General features: G+C 44.8%; 57 non-coding genes across 57 annotated transcripts; all 57 read left to right on the top strand.

Annotated features, from left to right (window-relative positions):
- Positions 1-113: 113 nt before the first annotated feature.
- On the top strand, positions 114-186 carry Trnar-acg (transfer RNA arginine (anticodon ACG)). The gene has a single exon. It is a non-coding gene; the product is annotated as a tRNA-Arg (tRNA).
- Positions 187-319: 133 nt separating this feature from the next.
- Positions 320-392, top strand: Trnar-acg (transfer RNA arginine (anticodon ACG)). The gene has a single exon. It is a non-coding gene; the product is annotated as a tRNA-Arg (tRNA).
- Positions 393-525: 133 nt separating this feature from the next.
- Trnar-ucg (transfer RNA arginine (anticodon UCG)) lies at positions 526-598 on the top strand. Its single transcript has one exon. It is a non-coding gene; the product is annotated as a tRNA-Arg (tRNA).
- Positions 599-1,137: 539 nt separating this feature from the next.
- On the top strand, positions 1,138-1,210 carry Trnar-ucg (transfer RNA arginine (anticodon UCG)). The gene has a single exon. It is a non-coding gene; the product is annotated as a tRNA-Arg (tRNA).
- Positions 1,211-1,954: 744 nt separating this feature from the next.
- Trnar-ucg (transfer RNA arginine (anticodon UCG)) lies at positions 1,955-2,027 on the top strand. The gene has a single exon. It is a non-coding gene; the product is annotated as a tRNA-Arg (tRNA).
- A 540-nt stretch (positions 2,028-2,567) lies between these two features.
- Positions 2,568-2,640, top strand: Trnar-ucg (transfer RNA arginine (anticodon UCG)). Its single transcript has one exon. It is a non-coding gene; the product is annotated as a tRNA-Arg (tRNA).
- Positions 2,641-3,384: 744 nt separating this feature from the next.
- Positions 3,385-3,457, top strand: Trnar-ucg (transfer RNA arginine (anticodon UCG)). Its single transcript has one exon. It is a non-coding gene; the product is annotated as a tRNA-Arg (tRNA).
- A 131-nt stretch (positions 3,458-3,588) lies between these two features.
- Trnar-ucg (transfer RNA arginine (anticodon UCG)) lies at positions 3,589-3,661 on the top strand. The gene has a single exon. It is a non-coding gene; the product is annotated as a tRNA-Arg (tRNA).
- A 744-nt stretch (positions 3,662-4,405) lies between these two features.
- Positions 4,406-4,478, top strand: Trnar-ucg (transfer RNA arginine (anticodon UCG)). Its single transcript has one exon. It is a non-coding gene; the product is annotated as a tRNA-Arg (tRNA).
- Positions 4,479-4,609: 131 nt separating this feature from the next.
- Positions 4,610-4,682, top strand: Trnar-ucg (transfer RNA arginine (anticodon UCG)). The gene has a single exon. It is a non-coding gene; the product is annotated as a tRNA-Arg (tRNA).
- A 131-nt stretch (positions 4,683-4,813) lies between these two features.
- On the top strand, positions 4,814-4,886 carry Trnar-ucg (transfer RNA arginine (anticodon UCG)). Its single transcript has one exon. It is a non-coding gene; the product is annotated as a tRNA-Arg (tRNA).
- A 130-nt stretch (positions 4,887-5,016) lies between these two features.
- On the top strand, positions 5,017-5,089 carry Trnar-acg (transfer RNA arginine (anticodon ACG)). The gene has a single exon. It is a non-coding gene; the product is annotated as a tRNA-Arg (tRNA).
- Positions 5,090-5,220: 131 nt separating this feature from the next.
- Positions 5,221-5,293, top strand: Trnar-ucg (transfer RNA arginine (anticodon UCG)). The gene has a single exon. It is a non-coding gene; the product is annotated as a tRNA-Arg (tRNA).
- Positions 5,294-5,424: 131 nt separating this feature from the next.
- Positions 5,425-5,497, top strand: Trnar-ucg (transfer RNA arginine (anticodon UCG)). The gene has a single exon. It is a non-coding gene; the product is annotated as a tRNA-Arg (tRNA).
- Positions 5,498-5,627: 130 nt separating this feature from the next.
- On the top strand, positions 5,628-5,700 carry Trnar-acg (transfer RNA arginine (anticodon ACG)). The gene has a single exon. It is a non-coding gene; the product is annotated as a tRNA-Arg (tRNA).
- A 131-nt stretch (positions 5,701-5,831) lies between these two features.
- Positions 5,832-5,904, top strand: Trnar-ucg (transfer RNA arginine (anticodon UCG)). Its single transcript has one exon. It is a non-coding gene; the product is annotated as a tRNA-Arg (tRNA).
- Positions 5,905-6,035: 131 nt separating this feature from the next.
- On the top strand, positions 6,036-6,108 carry Trnar-ucg (transfer RNA arginine (anticodon UCG)). Its single transcript has one exon. It is a non-coding gene; the product is annotated as a tRNA-Arg (tRNA).
- A 130-nt stretch (positions 6,109-6,238) lies between these two features.
- On the top strand, positions 6,239-6,311 carry Trnar-acg (transfer RNA arginine (anticodon ACG)). Its single transcript has one exon. It is a non-coding gene; the product is annotated as a tRNA-Arg (tRNA).
- Positions 6,312-6,444: 133 nt separating this feature from the next.
- Positions 6,445-6,517, top strand: Trnar-acg (transfer RNA arginine (anticodon ACG)). The gene has a single exon. It is a non-coding gene; the product is annotated as a tRNA-Arg (tRNA).
- Positions 6,518-6,650: 133 nt separating this feature from the next.
- Trnar-ucg (transfer RNA arginine (anticodon UCG)) lies at positions 6,651-6,723 on the top strand. Its single transcript has one exon. It is a non-coding gene; the product is annotated as a tRNA-Arg (tRNA).
- A 131-nt stretch (positions 6,724-6,854) lies between these two features.
- On the top strand, positions 6,855-6,927 carry Trnar-ucg (transfer RNA arginine (anticodon UCG)). The gene has a single exon. It is a non-coding gene; the product is annotated as a tRNA-Arg (tRNA).
- A 130-nt stretch (positions 6,928-7,057) lies between these two features.
- On the top strand, positions 7,058-7,130 carry Trnar-ucg (transfer RNA arginine (anticodon UCG)). Its single transcript has one exon. It is a non-coding gene; the product is annotated as a tRNA-Arg (tRNA).
- A 539-nt stretch (positions 7,131-7,669) lies between these two features.
- On the top strand, positions 7,670-7,742 carry Trnar-ucg (transfer RNA arginine (anticodon UCG)). The gene has a single exon. It is a non-coding gene; the product is annotated as a tRNA-Arg (tRNA).
- A 130-nt stretch (positions 7,743-7,872) lies between these two features.
- Positions 7,873-7,945, top strand: Trnar-acg (transfer RNA arginine (anticodon ACG)). Its single transcript has one exon. It is a non-coding gene; the product is annotated as a tRNA-Arg (tRNA).
- Positions 7,946-8,070: 125 nt separating this feature from the next.
- Positions 8,071-8,143, top strand: Trnar-ucg (transfer RNA arginine (anticodon UCG)). The gene has a single exon. It is a non-coding gene; the product is annotated as a tRNA-Arg (tRNA).
- A 130-nt stretch (positions 8,144-8,273) lies between these two features.
- Positions 8,274-8,346, top strand: Trnar-ucg (transfer RNA arginine (anticodon UCG)). The gene has a single exon. It is a non-coding gene; the product is annotated as a tRNA-Arg (tRNA).
- Positions 8,347-8,477: 131 nt separating this feature from the next.
- Trnar-ucg (transfer RNA arginine (anticodon UCG)) lies at positions 8,478-8,550 on the top strand. The gene has a single exon. It is a non-coding gene; the product is annotated as a tRNA-Arg (tRNA).
- A 130-nt stretch (positions 8,551-8,680) lies between these two features.
- Trnar-acg (transfer RNA arginine (anticodon ACG)) lies at positions 8,681-8,753 on the top strand. Its single transcript has one exon. It is a non-coding gene; the product is annotated as a tRNA-Arg (tRNA).
- Positions 8,754-9,090: 337 nt separating this feature from the next.
- Trnar-ucg (transfer RNA arginine (anticodon UCG)) lies at positions 9,091-9,163 on the top strand. The gene has a single exon. It is a non-coding gene; the product is annotated as a tRNA-Arg (tRNA).
- Positions 9,164-9,293: 130 nt separating this feature from the next.
- On the top strand, positions 9,294-9,366 carry Trnar-ucg (transfer RNA arginine (anticodon UCG)). The gene has a single exon. It is a non-coding gene; the product is annotated as a tRNA-Arg (tRNA).
- Positions 9,367-9,497: 131 nt separating this feature from the next.
- Trnar-ucg (transfer RNA arginine (anticodon UCG)) lies at positions 9,498-9,570 on the top strand. Its single transcript has one exon. It is a non-coding gene; the product is annotated as a tRNA-Arg (tRNA).
- A 125-nt stretch (positions 9,571-9,695) lies between these two features.
- Trnar-ucg (transfer RNA arginine (anticodon UCG)) lies at positions 9,696-9,768 on the top strand. The gene has a single exon. It is a non-coding gene; the product is annotated as a tRNA-Arg (tRNA).
- A 130-nt stretch (positions 9,769-9,898) lies between these two features.
- Positions 9,899-9,971, top strand: Trnar-ucg (transfer RNA arginine (anticodon UCG)). The gene has a single exon. It is a non-coding gene; the product is annotated as a tRNA-Arg (tRNA).
- A 334-nt stretch (positions 9,972-10,305) lies between these two features.
- On the top strand, positions 10,306-10,378 carry Trnar-ucg (transfer RNA arginine (anticodon UCG)). The gene has a single exon. It is a non-coding gene; the product is annotated as a tRNA-Arg (tRNA).
- Positions 10,379-10,508: 130 nt separating this feature from the next.
- Positions 10,509-10,581, top strand: Trnar-acg (transfer RNA arginine (anticodon ACG)). The gene has a single exon. It is a non-coding gene; the product is annotated as a tRNA-Arg (tRNA).
- Positions 10,582-10,706: 125 nt separating this feature from the next.
- Positions 10,707-10,779, top strand: Trnar-ucg (transfer RNA arginine (anticodon UCG)). Its single transcript has one exon. It is a non-coding gene; the product is annotated as a tRNA-Arg (tRNA).
- A 130-nt stretch (positions 10,780-10,909) lies between these two features.
- On the top strand, positions 10,910-10,982 carry Trnar-ucg (transfer RNA arginine (anticodon UCG)). Its single transcript has one exon. It is a non-coding gene; the product is annotated as a tRNA-Arg (tRNA).
- Positions 10,983-11,317: 335 nt separating this feature from the next.
- Positions 11,318-11,390, top strand: Trnar-ucg (transfer RNA arginine (anticodon UCG)). The gene has a single exon. It is a non-coding gene; the product is annotated as a tRNA-Arg (tRNA).
- Positions 11,391-11,520: 130 nt separating this feature from the next.
- Trnar-ucg (transfer RNA arginine (anticodon UCG)) lies at positions 11,521-11,593 on the top strand. Its single transcript has one exon. It is a non-coding gene; the product is annotated as a tRNA-Arg (tRNA).
- Positions 11,594-11,724: 131 nt separating this feature from the next.
- Trnar-ucg (transfer RNA arginine (anticodon UCG)) lies at positions 11,725-11,797 on the top strand. Its single transcript has one exon. It is a non-coding gene; the product is annotated as a tRNA-Arg (tRNA).
- A 130-nt stretch (positions 11,798-11,927) lies between these two features.
- Trnar-ucg (transfer RNA arginine (anticodon UCG)) lies at positions 11,928-12,000 on the top strand. The gene has a single exon. It is a non-coding gene; the product is annotated as a tRNA-Arg (tRNA).
- Positions 12,001-12,125: 125 nt separating this feature from the next.
- Trnar-ucg (transfer RNA arginine (anticodon UCG)) lies at positions 12,126-12,198 on the top strand. The gene has a single exon. It is a non-coding gene; the product is annotated as a tRNA-Arg (tRNA).
- A 130-nt stretch (positions 12,199-12,328) lies between these two features.
- On the top strand, positions 12,329-12,401 carry Trnar-ucg (transfer RNA arginine (anticodon UCG)). Its single transcript has one exon. It is a non-coding gene; the product is annotated as a tRNA-Arg (tRNA).
- A 539-nt stretch (positions 12,402-12,940) lies between these two features.
- Positions 12,941-13,013, top strand: Trnar-ucg (transfer RNA arginine (anticodon UCG)). The gene has a single exon. It is a non-coding gene; the product is annotated as a tRNA-Arg (tRNA).
- Positions 13,014-13,347: 334 nt separating this feature from the next.
- Positions 13,348-13,420, top strand: Trnar-acg (transfer RNA arginine (anticodon ACG)). Its single transcript has one exon. It is a non-coding gene; the product is annotated as a tRNA-Arg (tRNA).
- A 540-nt stretch (positions 13,421-13,960) lies between these two features.
- Positions 13,961-14,033, top strand: Trnar-ucg (transfer RNA arginine (anticodon UCG)). The gene has a single exon. It is a non-coding gene; the product is annotated as a tRNA-Arg (tRNA).
- Positions 14,034-14,164: 131 nt separating this feature from the next.
- On the top strand, positions 14,165-14,237 carry Trnar-ucg (transfer RNA arginine (anticodon UCG)). The gene has a single exon. It is a non-coding gene; the product is annotated as a tRNA-Arg (tRNA).
- A 335-nt stretch (positions 14,238-14,572) lies between these two features.
- On the top strand, positions 14,573-14,645 carry Trnar-ucg (transfer RNA arginine (anticodon UCG)). Its single transcript has one exon. It is a non-coding gene; the product is annotated as a tRNA-Arg (tRNA).
- Positions 14,646-14,775: 130 nt separating this feature from the next.
- On the top strand, positions 14,776-14,848 carry Trnar-acg (transfer RNA arginine (anticodon ACG)). The gene has a single exon. It is a non-coding gene; the product is annotated as a tRNA-Arg (tRNA).
- A 133-nt stretch (positions 14,849-14,981) lies between these two features.
- Positions 14,982-15,054, top strand: Trnar-ucg (transfer RNA arginine (anticodon UCG)). The gene has a single exon. It is a non-coding gene; the product is annotated as a tRNA-Arg (tRNA).
- A 336-nt stretch (positions 15,055-15,390) lies between these two features.
- Positions 15,391-15,463, top strand: Trnar-acg (transfer RNA arginine (anticodon ACG)). Its single transcript has one exon. It is a non-coding gene; the product is annotated as a tRNA-Arg (tRNA).
- Positions 15,464-15,593: 130 nt separating this feature from the next.
- On the top strand, positions 15,594-15,666 carry Trnar-acg (transfer RNA arginine (anticodon ACG)). The gene has a single exon. It is a non-coding gene; the product is annotated as a tRNA-Arg (tRNA).
- A 132-nt stretch (positions 15,667-15,798) lies between these two features.
- On the top strand, positions 15,799-15,871 carry Trnar-ucg (transfer RNA arginine (anticodon UCG)). The gene has a single exon. It is a non-coding gene; the product is annotated as a tRNA-Arg (tRNA).
- A 335-nt stretch (positions 15,872-16,206) lies between these two features.
- On the top strand, positions 16,207-16,279 carry Trnar-ucg (transfer RNA arginine (anticodon UCG)). The gene has a single exon. It is a non-coding gene; the product is annotated as a tRNA-Arg (tRNA).
- A 335-nt stretch (positions 16,280-16,614) lies between these two features.
- On the top strand, positions 16,615-16,687 carry Trnar-ucg (transfer RNA arginine (anticodon UCG)). Its single transcript has one exon. It is a non-coding gene; the product is annotated as a tRNA-Arg (tRNA).
- Positions 16,688-16,817: 130 nt separating this feature from the next.
- Trnar-acg (transfer RNA arginine (anticodon ACG)) lies at positions 16,818-16,890 on the top strand. Its single transcript has one exon. It is a non-coding gene; the product is annotated as a tRNA-Arg (tRNA).
- A 539-nt stretch (positions 16,891-17,429) lies between these two features.
- On the top strand, positions 17,430-17,502 carry Trnar-ucg (transfer RNA arginine (anticodon UCG)). The gene has a single exon. It is a non-coding gene; the product is annotated as a tRNA-Arg (tRNA).
- The last annotated feature ends 354 nt before the right edge of the window (positions 17,503-17,856 follow it).

Raw genomic sequence — 17,856 nt, 5'->3', positions numbered from 1 at the left:
TAGAGGACAAGCATAAAATCGGGAATGATTCGAGTCGTGGGGAGACTGTTGTTTTAATCCAATATAGTTGTTGGACAAGGATCAAATATTCAATTTGTTAATGTTACTGAGGTGGGCGCGTGGCGCAATGGATAACGCGTCTGACTACGGATCAGAAGATTCCAGGTTCGAGTCCTGGCGTGCTCGCTATTTTTCATCAACATCGTTGGAGCACAAGCATAAAATCGGGAATGATTCGAGTCGTGAGGAGACTGTTGTTTTAATCCAATATAGTTGTTGGACAAGGATCAAATATTCAGTTTGTTAATGTTACTGACGTGGGCGCGTGGCGCAATGGATAACGCGTCTGACTACGGATCAGAAGATTCCAGGTTCGAGTCCTGGCGTGCTCGCTTTTTTTCATCAATATCGTTGGAGCACAAGCATAAAATCGGGAATGATTCGAGTCGTGGTGAGACTGTTGCTTTTATCGACTAGTGTGGCTGGACAAGGATCAAATATTCCATGTGTGTATGCAAATTTCGTGGGCGCGTGGCGCAATGGATAACGCGTCTGACTTCGGATCAGAAGATTCCAGGTTCGAGTCCTGGCGTGCTCGCTTTTTTCATCAATATTATGGAGGACAAGCATAAAATCGGGAATGATTCGAGTCGTGAGGAGACTGTTGTTTTAATCGACTATTGTGGCTGGACAAGGATCAAAAGTTCCATGAGTGTATGTATATTTCGTGGCCGCGTGGCGCAATGGATAACGCGTCTGACTTCGGATCAGAAGATTCCAGGTTCGAGCCCTGGCGTGCTCGTTTTTTTCATCAATATCATGGAGGACAAACATAAAATCGGCAGTGATTCGAGTAGTGGGGAGACTGTTGTTTTTATCGACTATTGTGGCTGGACAAGGATCAAAAATTCCATGAGTGTATGTATATTTCGTGGCCGCGTGGCGCAATGGTTAACGCGTCTGACTTCGGATCAGAAGATTCCAGGTTCGAGTCCTGGCGTGCTCGATTTTTTCATCAATATTATGGAGGACAAACATAAAATCGGGAGTGATTCGAGTCGTGTGGAGACTGTAGTCTTAATGGACTATTGTGGCTGGACAAGGATCAAATATTCCATGTGTGTATGTAAATTTCGTGGGCGCGTGGCGCAATGGATAACGCGTCTGACTTCGGATCAGAAGATTCCAGGTTCGAGTCCTGGCGTGCTCGCTGTTTTTCATCAACATCGTTGGAGCACAAGCATAAAATCGGGAATGATTCGAGTCGTGGGGAGACTGTTGTTTTAATCCAATATAGTTGTTGGACAAGGATCAAATATTCAATTTGTTAATGTTACTGACGTGGGCGCGTGGGGCAATGAATAACGCGTCTGACTTCGGATCAGAAGATTCCAGGTTCGAGTCCTGGCGTGCTCGATTTTTCATCAATATCGTTGGAGCACAAACATAAAATCGGGAATATTTCGAATCGTGAGGAGACTGTTGTTTTAATCGACTATTGTGGCTGGACAAGGATCAAAAATTCCATGAGTGTATGTATATTTCGTGGGCGCGTGGCGCAATGGATAACGCGTCTGTCTTCGGATCAGAAGATTTCAGGTTCGAGTCCTGGCGTGCTCGCTTTTTTCAACAATATTATGGAGGACAAGCATAAAATCGGGAATGATTCGATTCGTGAGGAGACTGTTGTTTTAATCGACTATTGTGGCTGGACAAGGATCAAAAATTCCATGAGTGTATGTATATTTCGTGGGCGCGTGGCGCAATGGATAACGCGTCTGACTTCGGATCAGAAGATTCCAGGTTCGAGTCCAGGCGTGCTCGTTTTTTCATCAATATTATGGAGGATAAGCATAAAATCGGGAATGATTCGAGTCGTGGGGAGACTGTTGTTTTAATCCAATATAGTTGTTGGACAAGGATCAAAAATTCCATGAGTGTATGTAAATTTCGTGGGCGCGTGGCGCAATGGATAACGCGTCTGACTTCGGATCAGAAGATTCCAGGTTCGAGTCCTGGCGTGCTCGCTTTTTTCATCAATATCGTTGGAGCATAAGCATAAAATCGGGAATGATTCGAGTCGTGAGGAGACTGTTGTTTTAATCGACTATTGTGGCTGGACAAGGATCAAAAGTTCCATGAGTGTATGTATATTTCGTGGCCGCGTGGCGCAATGGATAACGCGTCTGACTTCGGATCAGAAGATTCCAGGTTCGAGCCCTGGCGTGCTCGTTTTTTTCATCAATATCATGGAGGACAAACATAAAATCGGCAGTGATTCGAGTAGTGGGGAGACTGTTGTTTTTATCGACTATTGTGGCTGGACAAGGATCAAAAATTCCATGAGTGTATGTATATTTCGTGGCCGCGTGGCGCAATGGTTAACGCGTCTGACTTCGGATCAGAAGATTCCAGGTTCGAGTCCTGGCGTGCTCGATTTTTTCATCAATATTATGGAGGACAAACATAAAATCGGGAGTGATTCGAGTCGTGTGGAGACTGTTGTCTTAATGGACTATTGTGGCTGGACAAGGATCAAATATTCCATGTGTGTATGTAAATTTCGTGGGCGCGTGGCGCAATGGATAACGCGTCTGACTTCGGATCAGAAGATTCCAGGTTCGAGTCCTGGCGTGCTCGCTGTTTTTCATCAACATCGTTGGAGCACAAGCATAAAATCGGGAATGATTCGAGTCGTGGGGAGACTGTTGTTTTAATCCAATATAGTTGTTGGACAAGGATCAAATATTCAATTTGTTAATGTTACTGACGTGGGCGCGTGGGGCAATGAATAACGCGTCTGACTTCGGATCAGAAGATTCCAGGTTCGAGTCCTGGCGTGCTCGATTTTTCATCAATATCGTTGGAGCACAAACATAAAATCGGGAATATTTCGAATCGTGAGGAGACTGTTGTTTTAATCGACTATTGTGGCTGGACAAGGATCAAAAATTCCATGAGTGTATGTATATTTCGTGGGCGCGTGGCGCAATGGATAACGCGTCTGTCTTCGGATCAGAAGATTCCAGGTTCGAGTCCTGGCGTGCTCGCTTTTTTCAACAATATTATGGAGGACAAGCATAAAATCGGGAATGATTCGATTCGTGAGGAGACTGTTGTTTTAATCGACTATTGTGGCTGGACAAGGATCAAAAATTCCATGAGTGTATGTATATTTCGTGGGCGCGTGGCGCAATGGATAACGCGTCTGACTTCGGATCAGAAGATTCCAGGTTCGAGTCCAGGCGTGCTCGTTTTTTCATCAATATTATGGAGGATAAGCATAAAATCGGGAATGATTCGAGTCGTGGGGAGACTGTTGTTTTAATCCAATATAGTTGTTGGACAAGGATCAAAAATTCCATGAGTGTATGTATATTTCGTGGGCGCGTGGCGCAATGGATAACGCGTCTGACTTCGGATCAGAAGATTCCAGGTTCGAGTCCTGGCGTGCTCGCTTTTTTTAACAATATTATGGAGGACAAACATAAAATCGGGAGTGATTCGAGTCGTGTGGAGACTGTTGTCTTAATGGACTATTGTGGCTGGACAAGGATCAAATATTCTATGTGTGTATGTAAATTTCGTGGGCGCGTGGCGCAATGGATAACGCGTCTGACTTCGGATCAGAAGATTCCAGGTTCGAGTCCTGGCGTGCTCGCTGTTTTTCATCAACATCGTTGGAGCACAAGCATAAAATCGGGAATGATTCGAGTCGTGGGGAGACTGTTGTTTTAATCCAAAATAGTTGTTGGACAAGGATCAAATATTCAATTTGTTAATGTTACTGACGTGGGCGCGTGGGGCAATGAATAACGCGTCTGACTTCGGATCAGAAGATTCCAGGTTCGAGTCCTGGCGTGCTCGTTTTTTCATCAATATCGTTGGAGCACAAACATAAAATAGGGAATATTTCGAGTCGTGAGGAGACTGTTGTTTTAATCGACTATTGTGGCTGGACAAGGATCAAAAATTCCATGAGTGTATGTATATTTCGTGGGCGCGTGGCGCAATGGATAACGCGTCTGTCTTCGGATCAGAAGATTCCAGGTTCGAGTCCTGGCGTGCTCGCTTTTTTCAACAATATTATGGAGGACAAGCATAAAATCGGGAATGATTCGATTCGTGAGGAGACTGTTGTTTTAATCGACTATTGTGGCTGGACAAGGATCAAAAATTCCATGAGTGTATGTATATTTCGTGGGCGCGTGGCGCAATGGATAACGCGTCTGACTTCGGATCAGAAGATTCCAGGTTCGAGTCCAGGCGTGCTCGTTTTTTCATCAATATTATGGAGGATAAGCATAAAATCGGGAATGATTCGAGTCGTGGGAAGACTGTTGTTTTAATCCAATATAGTTGTTGGACAAGGATCAAAAATTCCATGAGTGTATGTATATTTCGTGGGCGCGTGGCGCAATGGATAACGCGTCTGACTTCGGATCAGAAGATTCCAGGTTCGAGTCCTGGCGTGCTCGCTTTTTTCAACAATATTATGGAGGACAAGCATAAAATCGGGAATGATTCGAGTCGTGAGGAGACTGTTGTTTTAATCGACTATTGTGGCTGGACAAGGATCAAAAATTCCATGAGTGTATGTATATTTCGTGGGCGCGTGGCGCAATGGATAACGCGTCTGACTTCGGATCAGAAGATTCCAGGTTCGAGTCCTGGCGTGCTCGCTTTTTTCAACAATATTATGGAGGACAAGCATAAAATCGGGAATGATTCGAGTCGTGAGGAGACTGTTGTTTTAATCGACTATTGTGGCTGGACAAGGATCAAAAATTCCATGAGTGTATGTATATTTCGTGGGCGCGTGGCGCAATGGATAACGCGTCTGACTTCGGATCAGAAGATTCCAGGTTCGAGTCCTGGCGTGCTCGTTTTTTCATCAATATTATAGAGGACAAGCATAAAATCGGGAATGATTCGAGTCGTGGGGAGACGGTTGTTTTAATCCAATATAGTTGTTGGACAAGGATCAAATATTCAATTTGTTAACGTTACTGAGGTGGGCGCGTGGCGCAATGGATAACGCGTCTGACTACGGATCAGAAGATTCCAGGTTCGAGTCCTGGCGTGCTCGCTTTTTTCAACAATATTATGGAGGACAAGCATAAAATCGGGAATGATTCGAGTCGTGAGGAGACTGTTGTTTTAATCGACTATTGTGGCTGGACAAGGATCAAAAATTCCATGAGTGTATGTATATTTCGTGGGCGCGTGGCGCAATGGATAACGCGTCTGACTTCGGATCAGAAGATTCCAGGTTCGAGTCCTGGCGTGCTCGATTTTTTCATCAATATTATGGAGGACAAACATAAAATCGGGAGTGATTCGAGTCGTGTGGAGACTGTTGTCTTAATCGACTAGTGTGGCTGGACAAGGATCAAATATTCCATGTGTGTATGTAAATTTCGTGGGCGCGTGGCGCAATGGATAACGCGTCTGACTTCGGATCAGAAGATTCCAGGTTCGAGTCCTGGCGTGCTCGTTTTTTCATCAATATTATAGAGGACAAGCATAAAATCGGGAATGATTCGAGTCGTGGGGAGACTGTTGTTTTAATCCAATATAGTTGTTGGACAAGGATCAAATATTCAATTTGTTAATGTTACTGAGGTGGGCGCGTGGCGCAATGGATAACGCGTCTGACTACGGATCAGAAGATTCCAGGTTCGAGTCCTGGCGTGCTCGCTTTTTTCAACAATATTATGGAGGACAAGCATAAAATCGGGAATGATTCGAGTCGTGAGGAGACTGTTGTTTTAATCGACTATTGTGGCTGGACAAGGATCAAAAATTCCATGAGTGTATGTATATTTCGTGGGCGCGTGGCGCAATGGATAACGCGTCTGACTTCGGATCAGAAGATTCCAGGTTCGAGTCCTGGCGTGCTCGATTTTTTCATCAATATTATGGAGGACAAACATAAAATCGGGAGTGATTCGAGTCGTGTGGAGACTGTTGTCTTAATCGACTATTGTGGCTGGACAAGGATCAAATATTCCATGTGTGTATGTAAATTTCGTGGGCGCGTGGCGCAATGGATAACGCGTCTGACTTCGGATCAGAAGATTCCAGGTTCGAGTCCTGGCGTGCTCGTTTTTTCATCAATATTATAGAGGACAAGCATAAAATCGGGAATGATTCGAGTCGTGGGGAGACTGTTGTTTTAATCCAATATAGTTGTTGGACAAGGATCAAATATTCAATTTGTTAATGTTACTGAGGTGGGCGCGTGGCGCAATGGATAACGCGTCTGACTACGGATCAGAAGATTCCAGGTTCGAGTCCTGGCGTGCTCGCTATTTTTCATCAACATCGTTGGAGCACAAGCATAAAATCGGGAATGATTCGAGTCGTGAGGAGACTGTTGTTTTAATCCAATATAGTTGTTGGACAAGGATCAAATATTCAGTTTGTTAATGTTACTGACGTGGGCGCGTGGCGCAATGGATAACGCGTCTGACTACGGATCAGAAGATTCCAGGTTCGAGTCCTGGCGTGCTCGCTTTTTTTCATCAATATCGTTGGAGCACAAGCATAAAATCGGGAATGATTCGAGTCGTGGTGAGACTGTTGCTTTTATCGACTAGTGTGGCTGGACAAGGATCAAATATTCCATGTGTGTATGCAAATTTCGTGGGCGCGTGGCGCAATGGATAACGCGTCTGACTTCGGATCAGAAGATTCCAGGTTCGAGTCCTGGCGTGCTCGCTTTTTTCATCAATATTATGGAGGACAAGCATAAAATCGGGAATGATTCGAGTCGTGAGGAGACTGTTGTTTTAATCGACTATTGTGGCTGGACAAGGATCAAAAATTCCATGAGTGTATGTATATTTCGTGGGCGCGTGGCGCAATGGATAACGCGTCTGACTTCGGATCAGAAGATTCCAGGTTCGAGTCCTGGCGTGCTCGTTTTTTCATCAATATTATGGAGGACAAACATAAAATCGGGAGTGATTCGAGTCGTGGGGAGACTGTTGTCTTAATCGACTAGTGTGGCTGGACAAGGATCAAATATTCCATGTGTGTATGCAAATTTCGTGGGCGCGTGGCGCAATGGATAACGCGTCTGACTTCGGATCAGAAGATTCCAGGTTCGAGTCCTGGCGTGCTCGCTTTTTTCATCAATATCGTTGGAGCATAAGCATAAAATCGGGAATGATTCGAGTCGTGAGAAGACTGTTGTTTTAATCGACTATTGTGGCTGGACAAGGATCAAAAATTCCATGAGTGTATGTATATTACGTGGGCGCGTGGCGCAATGGATAACGCGTCTGACTTCGGATCAGAAGATTCCAGGTTCGAGTACTGGCGTGCTCGTTTTTTCATCAATATTATGGAGGACAAACATAAAATCGGGAGTGATTCGAGTAGTGGGGAGACTGTTGTTTTTATCGACTATTGTGGCTGGACAAGGATCAAATATTCCATGTGTGTATGCAAATTTCGTGGGCGCGTGGCGCAATGGATAACGCGTCTGACTTCGGATCAGAAGATTCCAGTTTCGAGTCCTGGCGTGCTCGATTTTTTCATCAATATTATGGAGGACAAACATAAAATCGGGAGTGATTCGAGTCGTGTGGAGACTGTTGTCTTAATCGACTATTGTGGCTGGACAAGGATCAAATATTCCATGTGTGTATGTAAATTTCGTGGGCGCGTGGCGCAATGGATAACGCGTCTGACTTCGGATCAGAAGATTCCAGGTTCGAGTCCTGGCGTGCTCGTTTTTTCATCAATATTATGGAGGACAAGCATAAAATCGGGAATGATTCGAGTCGTGGGGAGACTGTTGTTTTAATCCAATATAGTTGTTGGACAAGGATCAAATATTCAATTTGTTAATGTTACTGACGTGGGCGCGTGGCGCAATGGATAACGCGTCTGACTACGGATCAGAAGATTCCAGGTTCGAGTCCTGGCGTGCTCGCTATTTTTCAGTTGGAGCACAAGCATAAAATCGGGGATGATTCGAGTCGTGAGGAGACTGTTGTTTTAATCGACTATTGTGGCTGGAAAAGGATCAAATATTCCATGTGTGTATGCATGTTTCGTGGGCGCGTGGCGCAATGGATAACGCGTCTGACTTCGGATCAGATGATTCCAGGTTCGAGTCCTGGCGTGCTCGTTTTTTCATCAATATTATGGAGGACAAGCATAAAATCGGTAAAGATTCGAGTCGTGGGGAGACTGTTGTTTTAATCGACTATTGTGGCTGGACAAGGATCAAAAATTCCATGAGTGTATGTATATTTCGTGGGCGCGTGGCGCAATGGATAACGCGTCTGACTTCGGATCAGAAGATTCCAGGTTCGAGTCCTGGCGTGCTCGATTTTTTCATCAATATTATGGAGGACAAACATAAAATCGGGAGTGATTCGAGTCGTGGGGAGACTGTTGTCTTAATCGACTAGTGTGGCTGGACAAGGATCAAATATTCCATGTGTGTATGTAAATTTCGTGGGCGCGTGGCGCAATGGATAACGCGTCTGACTTCGGATCAGAAGATTCCAGGTTCGAGTCCTGGCGTGCTCGTTTTTTCATCAATATTATGGAGGACAAGCATAAAATCGGGAATGATTCGAGTCGTGGGGAGACTGTTGTTTTAATCCAATATAGTTGTTGGACAAGGATCAAATATTCAATTTGTTAATGTTACTGAGGTGGGCGCGTGGCGCAATGGATAACGCGTCTGACTACGGATCAGAAGATTCCAGGTTCGAGTCCTGGCGTGCTCGCTTTTTTCATCAATATCGTTGGAGCATAAGCATAAAATCGGGGATGATTCGAGTCGTGAGGAGACTGTTGTTTTAATCGACTATTGTGGCTGGACAAGGATCAAATATTCCATGTGTGTATGCATGTTTCGTGGGCGCGTGGCGCAATGGATAACGCGTCTGACTTCGGATCAGATGATTCCAGGTTCAAGTCCTGGCGTGCTCGCTTTTTTCATCAATATCGTTGGAGCATAAGCATAAAATCGGGAATGATTCGAGTCGTGAGAAGACTGTTGTTTTAATCGACTATTGTGGCTGGACCAGGATCAAAAATTCCATGAGTGTATGTATATTTCGTGGGCGCGTGGCGCAATGGATAACGCGTCTGACTTCGGATCAGAAGATTCCAGGTTCGAGTCCTGGCGTGCTCGTTTTTTCATCAATATTATGGAGGACAAACATAAAATCGGGAGTGATTCGAGTAGTGGGGAGACTGTTGTTTTTATCGACTATTGTGGCTGGACAAGGATCAAATATTCCATGTGTGTATGTAAATTTCGTGGGCGCGTGGCGCAATGGATAACGCGTCTGACTTCGGATCAGAAGATTCCAGGTTCGAGTCCTGGCGTGCTCGATTTTTTCATCAATATTATGGAGGACAAACATAAAATCGGGAGTGATTCGAGTCGTGTGGAGACTGTTGTCTTAATCGACTATTGTGGCTGGACAAGGATCAAATATTCCATGTGTGTATGTAAATTTCGTGGGCGCGTGGCGCAATGGATAACGCGTCTGACTTCGGATCAGAAGATTCCAGGTTCGAGTCCTGGCGTGCTCGCTATTTTTCATTTGGAGCACAAGCATAAAATCGGGGATGATTCGAGTCGTGAGGAGACTGTTGTTTTAATCGACTATTGTGGCTGGACAAGGATCAAATATTCCATGTGTGTATGCATGTTTCGTGGGCGCGTGGCGCAATGGATAACGCGTCTGACTTCGGATCAGATGATTCCAGGTTCGAGTCCTGGCGTGCTCGTTTTTTCATCAATATTATGGAGGACAAGCATAAAATCGGGAATGATTCGAGTCGTGAGGAGACTGTTGTTTTAATCGACTATTGTGGTTGGACAAGGATCAAAAATTCCATGAGTGTATGTATATTTCGTGGGCGCGTGGCGCAATGGATAACGCGTCTGACTTCGGATCAGAAGATTCCAGGTTCGAGTCCTGGCGTGCTCGCTTTTTTCATCAATATTATGGAGGACAAGCATAAAATCGGGAATGATTCGAGTCGTGGTGAGACTGTTGCTTTTATCGACTAGTGTGGCTGGACAAGGATCAAATATTCCATGTGTGTATGCAAATTTCGTGGGCACGTGGGACAATGAATAACGCGTCTGACTTCGGATCAGAAGATTCCAGGTTCGAGTCCTGGCGTGCTCGTTTTTTCAACAATATTATGGAGGACAAACATAAAATCGGGAGTGATTCGAGTCGTGGGGAGACTGTTGTCTTAATCGACTAGTGTGGCTGGACAAGGATCAAATATTCCATGTGTGTATGTAAATTTCGTGGGCGCGTGGCGCAATGGATAACGCGTCTGACTTCGGATCAGAAGATTCCAGGTTCGAGTCCTGGCGTGCTCGTTTTTTCATCAATATTATGGAGGACAAGCATAAAATCGGGAATGATTCGAGTCGTGGGGAGACTGTTGTTTTAATCCAATATAGTTGTTGGACAAGGATCAAATATTCAATTTGTTAATGTTACTGAGGTGGGCGCGTGGCGCAATGGATAACGCGTCTGACTACGGATCAGAAGATTCCAGGTTCGAGTCCTGGCGTGCTCGCTATTTTTCAGTTGGAGCACAAGCATAAAATCGGGGATGATTCGAGTCGTGAGGAGACTGTTGTTTTAATCGACTATTGTGGCTGGACAAGGATCAAATATTCCATGTGTGTATGCATGTTTCGTGGGCGCGTGGCGCAATGGATAACGCGTCTGACTTCGGATCAGATGATTCCAGGTTCGAGTCCTGGCGTGCTCGTTTTTTCATCAATATTATGGAGGACAAGCATAAAATCGGGAATGATTCGAGTCGTGGGGAGACTGTTGTTTTAATCGACTATTGTGGCTGGACAAGGATCAAAAATTCCATGAGTGTATGTATATTTCGTGGGCGCGTGGCGCAATGGATAACGCGTCTGACTTCGGATCAGAAGATTCCAGGTTCGAGTCCTGGCGTGCTCGTTTTTTCATCAATATTATGGAGGACAAACATAAAATCGGGAGTGATTCGAGTCGTGGGGAGACTGTTGTCTTAATCGACTAGTGTGGCTGGACAAGGATCAAATATTCCATGTGTGTATGCAAATTTCGTGGGCGCGTGGCGCAATGGATAACGCGTCTGACTTCGGATCAGAAGATTCCAGGTTCAAGTCCTGGCGTGCTCGCTTTTTTCATCAATATCGTTGGAGCATAAGCATAAAATCGGGAATGATTCGAGTCGTGAGAAGACTGTTGTTTTAATCGACTATTGTGGCTGGACCAGGATCAAAAATTCCATGAGTGTATGTATATTTCGTGGGCGCGTGGCGCAATGGATAACGCGTCTGACTTCGGATCAGAAGATTCCAGGTTCGAGTCCTGGCGTGCTCGTTTTTTCATCAATATTATGGAGGACAAACATAAAATCGGGAGTGATTCGAGTAGTGGGGAGACTGTTGTTTTTATCGACTATTGTGGCTGGACAAGGATCAAATATTCCATGTGTGTATGTAAATTTCGTGGGCGCGTGGCGCAATGGATAACGCGTCTGACTTCGGATCAGAAGATTCCAGGTTCGAGTCCTGGCGTGCTCGATTTTTTCATCAATATTATGGAGGACAAACATAAAATCGGGAGTGATTCGAGTCGTGTGGAGACTGTTGTCTTAATCGACTATTGTGGCTGGACAAGGATCAAATATTCCATGTGTGTATGTAAATTTCGTGGGCGCGTGGCGCAATGGATAACGCGTCTGACTTCGGATCAGAAGATTCCAGGTTCGAGTCCTGGCGTGCTCGTTTTTTCATCAATATTATGGAGGACAAGCATAAAATCGGGAATGATTCGAGTCGTGGGGAGACTGTTGTTTTAATCGACTATTGTGGCTGGACAAGGATCAAATATTCCATGTGTGTATGCATGTTTCGTGGGCGCGTGGCGCAATGGATAACGCGTCTGACTTCGGATCAGAAGATTCCAGGTTCGAGTCCTGGCGTGCTCGCTATTTTTCATTTGGAGCACAAGCATAAAATCGGGGATGATTCGAGTCGTGAGGAGACTGTTGTTTTAATCGACTATTGTGGCTGGACAAGGATCAAATATTCCATGTGTGTATGCATGTTTCGTGGGCGCGTGGCGCAATGGATAACGCGTCTGACTTCGGATCAGATGATTCCAGGTTCGAGTCCTGGCGTGCTCGTTTTTTCATCAATATTATGGAGGACAAGCATAAAATCGGGAATGATTCGAGTCGTGAGGAGACTGTTGTTTTAATCGACTATTGTGGTTGGACAAGGATCAAAAATTCCATGAGTGTATGTATATTTCGTGGGCGCGTGGCGCAATGGATAACGCGTCTGACTTCGGATCAGAAGATTCCAGGTTCGAGTCCTGGCGTGCTCGCTTTTTTCATCAATATTATGGAGGACAAGCATAAAATCGGGAATGATTCGAGTCGTGGTGAGACTGTTGCTTTTATCGACTAGTGTGGCTGGACAAGGATCAAATATTCCATGTGTGTATGCAAATTTCGTGGGCACGTGGGACAATGAATAACGCGTCTGACTTCGGATCAGAAGATTCCAGGTTCGAGTCCTGGCGTGCTTGTTTTTTCATCAATATCGTTGGAGCACAAACATAAAATCGGGAATATTTCGAGTCGTGAGGAGACTGTAGTTTTAATCGACTATTGTGGCTGGACAAGGATCAAATATTCCATGTGTGTATGTATATTTCGTGGGCGCGTGGCGCAATGGATAACGCGTCTGACTTCGGATCAGAAGATTCCAGGTTCGAGTCCTGGCGTTCTCGCTTTTTTCATCAATATTATGGAGGACAAGCATAAAATCGGGAATGATTCGAGTCGTGGTGAGACTGTTGCTTTTATCGACTAGTGTGGCTGGAGAAGGATCAAATATTCCATGTGTGTATGCAAATTTCGTGGGCGCGTGGCGCAATGGATAACGCGTCTGACTTCGGATCAGAAGATTCCAGGTTCGAGTCCTGGCGTGCTCGGTTTTTTCATCAATATTATGGAGGACAAACATAAAATCGGGAGTGATTCGAGTCGTGTGGAGACTGTTGTCTTAATCGACTATTGTGGCTGGACAAGGATCAAATATTCCATGTGTGTATGTAAATTCAGTGGGCGCGTGGCGCAATGGATAACGCATCTGACTTCGGATCAGAAGATTCCAGGTTCGAGTCCTGGCGTGCTCGTTTTTTCATCAATATTATAGAGGACAAGCATAAAATCGGGAATGATTCGAGTCGTGGGGAGACTGTTGTTTTAATCCAATATAGTTGTTGGACAAGGATCAAATATTCAATTTGTTAATGTTACTGAGGTGGGCGCGTGGCGCAATGGATAACGCGTCTGACTACGGATCAGAAGATTCCAGGTTCGAGTCCTGGCGTGCTCGCTATTTTTCATCAACATCGTTGGAGCACAAGCATAAAATCGGGAATGATTCGAGTCGTGAGGAGACTGTTGTTTTAATCCAATATAGTTGTTGGACAAGGATCAAATATTCAATTTGTTAATGTTACTGACGTGGGCGCGTGGGGCAATGAATAACGCGTCTGACTTCGGATCAGAAGATTCCAGGTTCGAGTCCTGGCGTGCTCGTTTTTTCATCAATATTATGGAGGACAAGCATAAAATCGGGAATGATTCGAGTCGTGGGGAGACTGTTGTTTTAATCCGATTTAGTTGTTGGACAAGGATCAAATATTCAATTTGTTAATGTTACTGACGTGGGCGCGTGGGGCAATGAATAACGCGTCTGACTTCGGATCAGAAGATTCCAGGTTCGAGTCCTGGCGTGCTCGTTTTTTCATCAATATCGTTGGAGCACAAACATAAAATCGGGAATATTTCCAGTCGTGAGGAGACTGTAGTTTTAATCGACTATTGTGGCTGGACAAGGATAAAAAATTCCATGAGTGTATGTATATTTCGTGGGCGCGTGGCGCAATGGATAACGCGTCTGACTTCGGATCAGAAGATTCCAGGTTCGAGTCCTGGCGTGCTCGCTTTTTTCAACAATATTATGGAGGACAAGCATAAAATCGGGAATGATTCGAGTCGTGAGGAGACTGTTGTTTTAATCGACTATTGTGGCTGGACAAGGATCAAAAATTCCATGAGTGTATGTATATTTCGTGGGCGCGTGGCGCAATGGATAACGCGTCTGACTTCGGATCAGAAGATTCCAGGTTCGAGTCCTGGCGTGCTCGATTTTTTCATCAATATTATGGAGGACAAACATAAAATCGGGAATGATTCGAGTCGTGTGGAGACTGTTGTCTTAATCGACTATTGTGGCTGGACAAGGATCAAATATTCCATGTGTGTATGTAAATTTCGTGGGCGCGTGGCGCAATGGATAACGCGTCTGACTTCGGATCAGAAGATTCCAGTTTCGAGTCCTGGCGTGCTCGATTTTTTCATCAATATTATGGAGGACAAACATAAAATCGGGAGTGATTCGAGTCGTGTGGAGACTGTTGTTTTAATCGACTATTGTGGCTGGACAAGGATCAAATATTCCATGTGTGTATGTAAATTTCGTGGGCGCGTGGCGCAATGGATAACGCGTCTGACTTCGGATCAGAAGATTCCAGGTTCGAGTCCTGGCGTGCTCGTTTTTTCATCACTATTATGGAGGACAAGCATAAAATCGGGAATGATTCGAGTCGTGGGGAGACTGTTGTTTTAATCCAATATAGTTGTTGGACAAGGATCAAATATTCAATTTGTTAATGTTACTGATGTGGGCGCGTGGCGCAATGGATAACGCGTCTGACTACGGATCAGAAGATTCCAGGTTCGAGTCCTGGCGTGCTCGCTATTTTTCATCAACATCGTTGGAGCACAAGCATAAAATCGGGGATGATTCGAGTCGTGAGGAGACTGTTGTTTTAATCGACTATTGTGGCTGGACAAGGATCAAATATTCCATGTGTGTATACATGTTTCGTGGGCGCGTGGCGCAATGGATAACGCGTCTGACTTCGGATCAGATGATTCCAGGTTCGAGTCCTGGCGTGCTCGCTTTTTTCATCAATATCGTTGGAGCATAAGCAAAAAATCGGGAATGATTCGAGTCGTGAGGAGACTGTTGTTTTAATCGAATATTGTGGTTGGACAAGGATCAAAAATTCCATGAGTGTATGTATATTTCTTGGGCGCGTGGCGCAATGGATAACGCGACTGACTTCGGATCAGAAGATTCCAGGTTCGAGTCCTGGCGTGCTCGCTTTTTTCATCAATATTATGGAGGACAAGCATAAAATCGGGAATGATTCGAGTCGTGGGGAGACTGTTGTTTTAATCCAATATAGTTGTTGGACAAGGATCAAATATTCAATTTGTTAATGTTACTGACGTGGGCGCGTGGCGCAATGGATAACGCGTCTGACTACGGATCAGAAGATTCCAGGTTCGAGTCCTGGCGTGCTCGTTTTTTCATCAATATTATGGAGGACAAGCATAAAATCGGGAATGATTCGAGTCGTGGGGAGACTGTTGATTTAATCCAATATAGTTGTTGGACAAGGATCAAATATTCAATTTGTTAATGTTACTGACGTGGGCGCGTGGCGCAATGGATAACGCGTCTGACTACGGATCAGAAGATTCCAGGTTCGAGTCCTGGCGTGCTCGCTTTTTTCATCAATATCGTTGGAGCATAAGCAAAAAATCGGGAATGATTCGAGTCGTGAGGAGACTGTTGTTTTAATCGAATATTGTGGTTGGACAAGGATCAAAAATTCCATGAGTGTATGTATATTTCGTGGGCGCGTGGCGCAATGGATAACGCGTCTGACTTCGGATCAGAAGATTCCAGGTTCGAGTCCTGGCGTGCTCGCTTTTTTCATCAATATTATGGAGGACAAGCATAAAATCGGGAATGATTCGAGTCGTGGTGAGACTGTTGCTTTTATCGACTAGTGTGGCTGGACAAGGATCAAATATTCCATGTGTGTATGCAAATTTCGTGGGCGCGTGGGGCAATGAATAACGCGTCTGACTTCGGATCAGAAGATTCCAGGTTCGAGTCCTGGCGTGCTCGTTTTTTCATCAATATCGTTGGAGCACAAACATAAAATCGGGAATATTTCGAGTCGTGAGGAGACTGTAGTTTTAATCGACTATTGTGGCTGGACAAGGATCAAATATTCCATGTGTGTATGTATATTTCGTGGGCGCGTGGCGCAATGGATAACGCGTCTGACTTCGGATCAGAAGATTCCAGGTTCGAGTCCTGGCGTGCTCGCTTTTTTCAACAATATTATGGAGGACAAGCATAAAATCGGGAATGATTCGAGTCGTGAGGAGACTGTTGTTTTAATCGACTATTGTGGCTGGACAAGGATCAAAAATTCCATGAGTGTATGTATATTTCGTGGGCGCGTGGCGCAATGGATAACGCATCTGACTTCGGATCAGAAGATTCCAGATTCGAGTCCTGGCGTGCTCGATTTTTTCATCAATATTATGGAGGATAAACATAAAATAGGGAGTGATTCGAGTCATCTGGAGACTGTTGTCTTAATCGACTATTGTGGCTGGACAAGGATCAAATATTCCATGTGTGTATGCAAATTTCGTGGGCGCGTGGCGCAATGGATAACGCGTCTGACTTCGGATCAGAAGATTCCAGGTTCGAGTCCTGGCGTGCTCGTTTTTTCATCAATATTATGGAGGACAAGCATAAAATCGGGAATGATTCGAGTCGTGGGGAGACTGTTGTTTTAATCCAATATAGTTGTTGGACAAGGATCAAATATTCAATTTGTTAATGTTACTGACGTGGGCGCGTGGCGCAATGGATAACGCGTCTGACTACGGATCAGAAGATTCCAGGTTCGAGTCCTGGCGTGCTCGTTTTTTCATCAATATTATGGAGGACAAGCATAAAATCGGGAATGATTCGAGTCGTGGGGAGACTGTTGTTTTAATCCAATATAGTTGTTGGACATGGACCAAATATTCAATTTGTTAATGTTACGGACGTGGGCCCTTGGCGCAATGGATAACGCGTCTGACTACGGATCAGAAGATTCCAGGTTCGAGTCCTGGCGTGCTCGCTTTTTTCATCAATATCGTTGGAGCACAAGCATAAAATCGGGAATGATTCGAGTCGTGAGGAGACTGTTGTTTTAATCGACTATTGTGGCTGGACAAGGATAAAAAATTCCATGAGTGTATGTATATTTCGTGGCCGCGTGGCGCAATGGACAACGCGTCTGACTTCGGATCAGAAGATTCCAGGTTCGAGTCCTGGCGTGCTCGCTTTTTTCAACAATATTATGGAGGACAAGCATAAAATCGGGAATGATTCGAGTCGTGGTGAGACTGTTGCTTTTATCGACTAGTGTGGCTGGACAAGGATCAAATATTCCATGTGTGTATGCAAATTTCGTGGGCGCGTGGCGCAATGGATAACGCGTCTGACTTCGGATCAGAAGATTCCAGGTTCGAGTCCTGGCGTGCTCGTTTTTTCATCAATATTATGGAGGACAAACATAAAATCGGGAGTGATTCGAGTCGTGTGGAGACTGTTGTCTTAATCGACTATTGTGGCTGGACAAGGATCAAATATTCCATGTGTATATGCAAATTTCGTGGGCGCGTGGCGCAATGGATAACGCGTCTGACTTCGGATCAGAAGATTCGAGGTTCGAGTCCTGGCGTGCTCGTTTTTTCATCAATATTATGGAGGACAAGCATAAAATCGGGAATGATTCGAGTCGTGGGGAGACTGTTGTTTTAATCCAATATTGTTGTTGGACAAGGATCAAATATTCAATTTGTTAATGTTACTGACCTGGGTGCGTGGCGCAATGGATA

This window comes from Ascidia mentula, chromosome 5 (genome assembly GCF_947561715.1).
Source record: "Ascidia mentula chromosome 5, kaAscMent1.1, whole genome shotgun sequence".
In the NCBI taxonomy this organism is placed as follows: domain Eukaryota; kingdom Metazoa; phylum Chordata; class Ascidiacea; order Phlebobranchia; family Ascidiidae; genus Ascidia; species Ascidia mentula.
The sequence above is the reverse complement of the archived record's forward strand: the minus strand, read 5'-3'. Positions and strand labels throughout refer to the sequence as shown.